The sequence below is a fragment of the Labrus bergylta genome, chromosome 12, assembly GCF_963930695.1.
Source record: "Labrus bergylta chromosome 12, fLabBer1.1, whole genome shotgun sequence".
NCBI lineage: Eukaryota > Metazoa > Chordata > Actinopteri > Labriformes > Labridae > Labrus > Labrus bergylta.
Window position 1 is genome coordinate 2929868 of NC_089206.1, and position 6000 is coordinate 2935867.

The following is a 6000-nucleotide window of genomic DNA, read 5'->3' on the forward strand; positions in this document are numbered from 1 at the left end:
TGTGCTACACAATAATAAGTTTAACAATCTCTGCTCCTTTAAAACTAACAGCTCGGGGCGCTGGTAGCCTAGTGGATAGAGAGCACGCCCCATGTAGGGAGGCTGTAGTTACTCCAAACTCTCTCTAAGCTTTATTTTTGGGCTTGTTATGCCTTTATTTGAGATGTTGGATAGACTCAGAAAACAGAGAGAGAGAGAGAGAGAGAGAGAGAGAGAGAGAGAGAGAGAGAGAGAGAGAGAGAGAGAGACAGAGAGTGTGGATGACATGCAGGAAAGGAGCCAAAGGAGCCACAGGCTGGATTCAAACCCAGGCTGCTCGCTTGGAGGACAAAAGCCTCCGTACTAACCACTAGAATACCAGCCCCTCTCTCCCTGATTTCTGACTCTATCCACTGTCTCTAAATGAAGGCAAAAAAAACCCCCAAAAGATGAACCTTAAAAACCTCCAGCTCATCAGTAAATTATAAGATCGGCTCAGATCAAACAATTGAAAATGGTTTCACCAAACACGATGATCGACTGCTGCTTCGAGCTTTATAGATGTTTTAACATTTTATACCTTTTTTTCAAATGTTTTTTTCCAGCTACAACGACCTCTAAACCAAACACGACCTCCACACTGACCACAGCGCAGACTGTGAGCTCCAGTTCAGGAAACATCACGACTTCACCACACTCGCCTCAGACAACAAAGAAATCTGAGCAGCACTCATCAGCTTCTGGTTCTGGTCCCACACGTAAAAACAATCTTAACAGATATTCTTCTTTATAATCTTCAGCATACAAACATTACAAAATGTGAAAATAATGGGGGCGCCTATAGCCTAGTGGCTAGCTGATGCGCCCAATTTACGGAGGCTGTGGTCCTCAGAGTGGGCGGTCCGGATTTGACCTGTGGCTCCTTGTCTTTCAAAAACCTTTAAAAAGATGTGAAAATAATGGCACCTCACATACTACAGGATTTTATAATCGTTATCATGCCTGGTGGTGGAACCCACCACCTCACTTGACCTCACGTATACAATGGAGCTGGTGGTTAAATTTGAGATTTGACTGCTTTGAGCAGAGACGGAAAAAACATAATAAATGAGTTTTTGGTGAAGAAATGTCAGATTCAGAAAATATGGATTGTCTGTTCTTCAGCGAAAGCTGGAGGTAAGATTTGAACTGTCAGATACATTCCAGGTGTCAGTCGTACCTGTTCAGGTTGTGTCTTGCTGCCAGTCGCCATTCCTACTCCTCCCTCGTCTCTCATGGTTATTGTAGTGACGCGTGACTTCCGCCAGAATCTTTCATTACGTAATCGTCAGGATTTGAAATCCTAAATATCAAACATGTTTAAAATAAATTGTAGCAGTTACGATGCTCTCTGAGCAGATCAGGGAAGCTATGGTTGATTGTATCTTAATACCACTCACTCTAATCTGGGCAGAACAGTTCTAGTCGGGCACCCCCCCCCCCCCCCCCCCCCCCCCGACGGTCGGGAAGGGGGAATCGACTCGATTATCCTGTAGTCTGAGCCAGGCTTTAGGGCCAGTGCACAAAAGAATTGACCCTTATAGTTATATTTCACAAATCATGAAGTGTAAAACAAACTTGTTTTTGTGCCAAAACAACCCCAGGTCTTCTGTTGTATTTGGGTCTGAGTCTTTTCATCCTCATCGTCATATTATCAGCCATCCTGCTGATGTTCTGCAGGAAGAGGGCCAGAGAACCCAAAGGTGAGGCTACAGGAAACACACATACACACGGAACAGGAAGTGGTCGACACCTTTAATTTACGATTTTAACAGAAAATATCTACATTATACTCCATTTATAACTAATAACTATAACTGTAACATTTTGAGTTGACTTATTAACGAGGTGTTTTTCAGGACCCCCTGTTCAAACAGAGCATGCTGAAATCCAAGAGGTGAGTCTGAGATAATCAGGGACTTTAACTTTTATTACTGTTTGAGAAAAACGTACTGAAACAGTGTCTTTGTATTCTCCTCGTGCAGAACAACCGAGTGTATGAGGAGATCAGAGAGGGGCACAGATCTCCTGTTGTGGAAGTTTCAACAGTTAACACCTGTGCTAAATTTGCCAAACTGAACGGGGTTGAAACCACGGATGACTACAGCCTCCTAACTGCAGCAGCTTCTCACGACAAAGTAAGAAAAAAGATGGAAAGATTTTAGATTAAATGTACTAAAATAAATACACAGATTAACAACTTGAAGGCACAGCAGAGGAAATGTTATTTCTGTGGCAGATCAACAAGGAGATGTTAGTCAAACCTGCACCACCTTCATGTGGTTTTTTGAAAAAAGAAATAATATCCAGGAAGGGATCTGCTGCCCATTAAAGAAACAGGAACCAGGCCAGTTAATGTTCATATCTCTAACTTCCGTTGTTTTGTGGAGGAAGTCTTATAGGTCATAAAGATGTGGTTGCACATCTCTGATCTAACATGAAACTTGATTGAAATGGATCTATATATTAAGAGAGTATTTGTCAAAGATAAGTCTATTTCCAATGAGTTCTAAACAATAAAATGAACACAGAAGTGTCACAAAGTGCAGTTCCACAAATGGCCACTAGAGGCCCCACAAGCATGTCAATTCTAACAGAGGCCCATGTTGGACCCTGGTCGTGTATTGTGCTGTCAATAAACAAACAAAACTTAGGATACAAAAAGCACACGGTAAAAAATGCACCAGATTTTAGTCACTAAATCATAATTTAAGTCAGAAAACTTTCCTCTTTCAGAGCTCTGAATAATATTAATAATTTAATCAAAAACATTCAGTTCTTTCAACTGTGACTTATCAAGGCGCCAGTGACTTAGTGGTTAGTTTGTACGCCCCATGTACAGAGGCTACAGTCCTCAAAGCGGGCGGCCCGGGTTCATACATGTCATCCCCCCCCCCCCCCCCCTCTCTCTCTCTCTCTGATTTCTGATTCTATCGACTGTCCTGTCTGTCTCAAAGGAAATTTTATAAAGTAAAAAAACATCTGGCTGATAAATTTTCACCTTTGTTTTCCCTCCAGATCGTCGATGACTCGAGTAAACTCAACTACTCTGAGGTGGATTTCTCCAACAGCCAAGCTGCCTCTCGTAACAGCGCCCCCTCTGGTGGAGCAAAAGATGATGTCATCTACTCCGTGCCCCGGGCAGAAGCTAGCTCAGAGAACACTTTGGCTCCTCTGTACTCTACCGTTACTTTAAATTAGCTTTAGCTTCAATGCTATCAGCGCAGCATTTATTCTCAGGTTACAGTTCAACAATTATCTGTTTTTCTTTTGGCAAGCTGTGATAGGTTAAGATTTTTATTAACAGAGCTGCATAAAAAAATAGCTTCAAGTCAGAGCTACTATTGCTATGGAAACAGTAAAGGTCCAATATGTAAGATGGACTGCAGTACCTATTTTGAACACCAGGTGTCAGAGTTACTTATTGGTTATTTAAGTTGAGTTTTTTTTTGTTTTTACAAGATATTTAGCATAAATGATTTTGTTAAATGTTTATATTTCTGAAGGCACAAGTTATACGTTACAGTTCAGTTATTGAGGGGCTAATTTTGGGTTAACAGAGACTTTGTCATCAAGGATTTTCATTGAGAACTTTGCTCAAACAAATTACAGTAATGTGCAGTAAAGTGTTCAGCAGGTGACAAACACGTTTCTGAAATGGAGGGTTAAATGTTCACGTTTGGTTTAATGTTAATGATGGAGGGACGACCAGTTTTACTGTTTATTCAAACTTATTGCATTTTCCATCACCTCTATTTGTGCAGATAGTTATCAGTTTTAATGTTACTGGTAAATTAATTAAAAAAGTCTGCAGGCAAAATTAAATGATTTCTCTCTCTGAATGATAAGACTCCAGGACCCTGAGATGGGTTTTTATTATTTCTGTGAACTAACATGGACTGCAGTATGAAGTATATACTTATATTCCACAACATAAATGATGTCCACCTCTTCAAGCTGTGAAACTGAGAAACTACTTACATGTTATAGAATAGAATAGAATAGAATTACTTTATTGATCCCAAACTGGGAAATTGTGGAGTTACAGCAGCAGGTTATCCAACACACAATGGCCCTCACTTATCAAACGTACGTACGGCAGAAAAATGGGTGTACGGTCATTTCCACGCAAAGTTCAGCACTTATCAATCTGGACGTGAGCGGAGGGTACGCTTAAATCCCACGCCAGGTCTCAGTTCGTGTACACACATTTTCAACTCAGTGTGGACTTGCGGTGCAACGAATCTGTCTGTGTCGGAGAATAATTAGATCACACAACAGTGCTTGTTCAGACGGATAGCTAGAGGTTCACAGATTTACTGTTAGATAAGATATCTCAAATGTATTTTATATTACGCTTCACCTCAAACGATCTCTGTAGGCTACATTGCTTTTTAAATAATGTTGAGCAGCGCGAGCTGTCAGGTGATTTCTTTAATTGTGTGTTTTATTTGATGAATATTTGTTTGTTTAATCGATTTACTTTAAAGATTAAAGATTAGAGAGGCTGCTTTCGGTAATTACATGTTACATGTTCATGCTGCAGATATCGCTGCAGAAAATACTGAGACAAATTAAAACTTAAAAACTAAAAACATTTACTTTAAAAGGACATAAAAACTTCCAGAGATACTAAATACAACTTTTAGCCTCTGAAATATAAAATATTTAAGAATACAGAACATCAACATTAGATCATAATTAATCGGTATGTCCGGAGATTCAAATAATAAATACGCTGATGTGCCACATGCATAATTGCGCACAGCAGACGCCCTGAGGCCAGACTACATGTGACTTAATAACCAATAAAGAAATCCGGGGGCTGTAAGACGGAGTCAGGACCTTCTTTTATGTAAGTGTCAAATTCTTATGTTTGGAAAGAAGGCTAATCGGATGAGAAGTGCACATTGCACAGCGTTTGATCAAACACTTTATTCATGTGATGCAGGACGTTTCAGGTTTCTCTTCTCTTTTAAAGTCTCATTAATGGCGAGCTGCCAGTGCAGCCGACGTTATCCGACACAGATGCAGGTTCGCCTGCACCACTTGTGCCTGATATTGAGGCTGAACCGATGAAGGAAGCCACTCGCTCCACGATCTGGGATAATTTCAGGTGGGGTCCGGCTGGCGTCCTCCGGTCTGCTCCGGGAGCTGCTTCTTTTAAGACCCGCAACACTAGGATACATTGTAGAGATCGTTTGGTCTGACCAGGTTTTTTAAACTAAAAGTATAAAAAAAAAAATATATTATAGCCTATATTATGTACGTTACATATCACGGATGTTAAATTAAATATTAAAAACTCCAGCTGAGTTTTTAATATTTTAATTAAATATTTTTAATATTTAAAACCATCCCTGTTGAGATTTCCATGCAGGCGCATTTCTTCTGAAGCTCGCTAATCCTACATTTCAGACTGCCAAACAACATAATGTTATTCCTCTTTACTTTTCTCTGTTATGGTGTCACTCAGGTCATATCTCGTTTCTCTTCTTTGCCGTATTAAGTATATCCATGCCGTAAACTCTGGGGACAGCTGAACCGTGAATAAATAGGGGCGTGGTATTTAAATGACGATCGTTTCCAGCCGCCACACTTATCAACACCCGGTCACGTTTCATAGGTCCCACGTGGACTCTGTCGTATGGTGATTTCTACACCCAAATCTGCGCTGGTCTCTACACCAGATTGATAAGTGAGGGCCAATATGAGTAAAAAAAACACAATGTTAGCAAATCTAAACATAATATAATATTAAATACAAAGTAAATAAGCACTAAAAATATCAAAACTAAGAATGTGACTATATACAACCAGGATTTAACTAAGCATTACTAGTCTTAAATAGGAAGATTAAATGTGAATGTGCAAAAACAGAGTCGTAAATGGACAGTATTGACATAAGTTAAAGTGCATGAGTGTAGACATATTATAAACAGAAACTATACAATATAAGAGGGAGTAAACAGCCAAATGAAG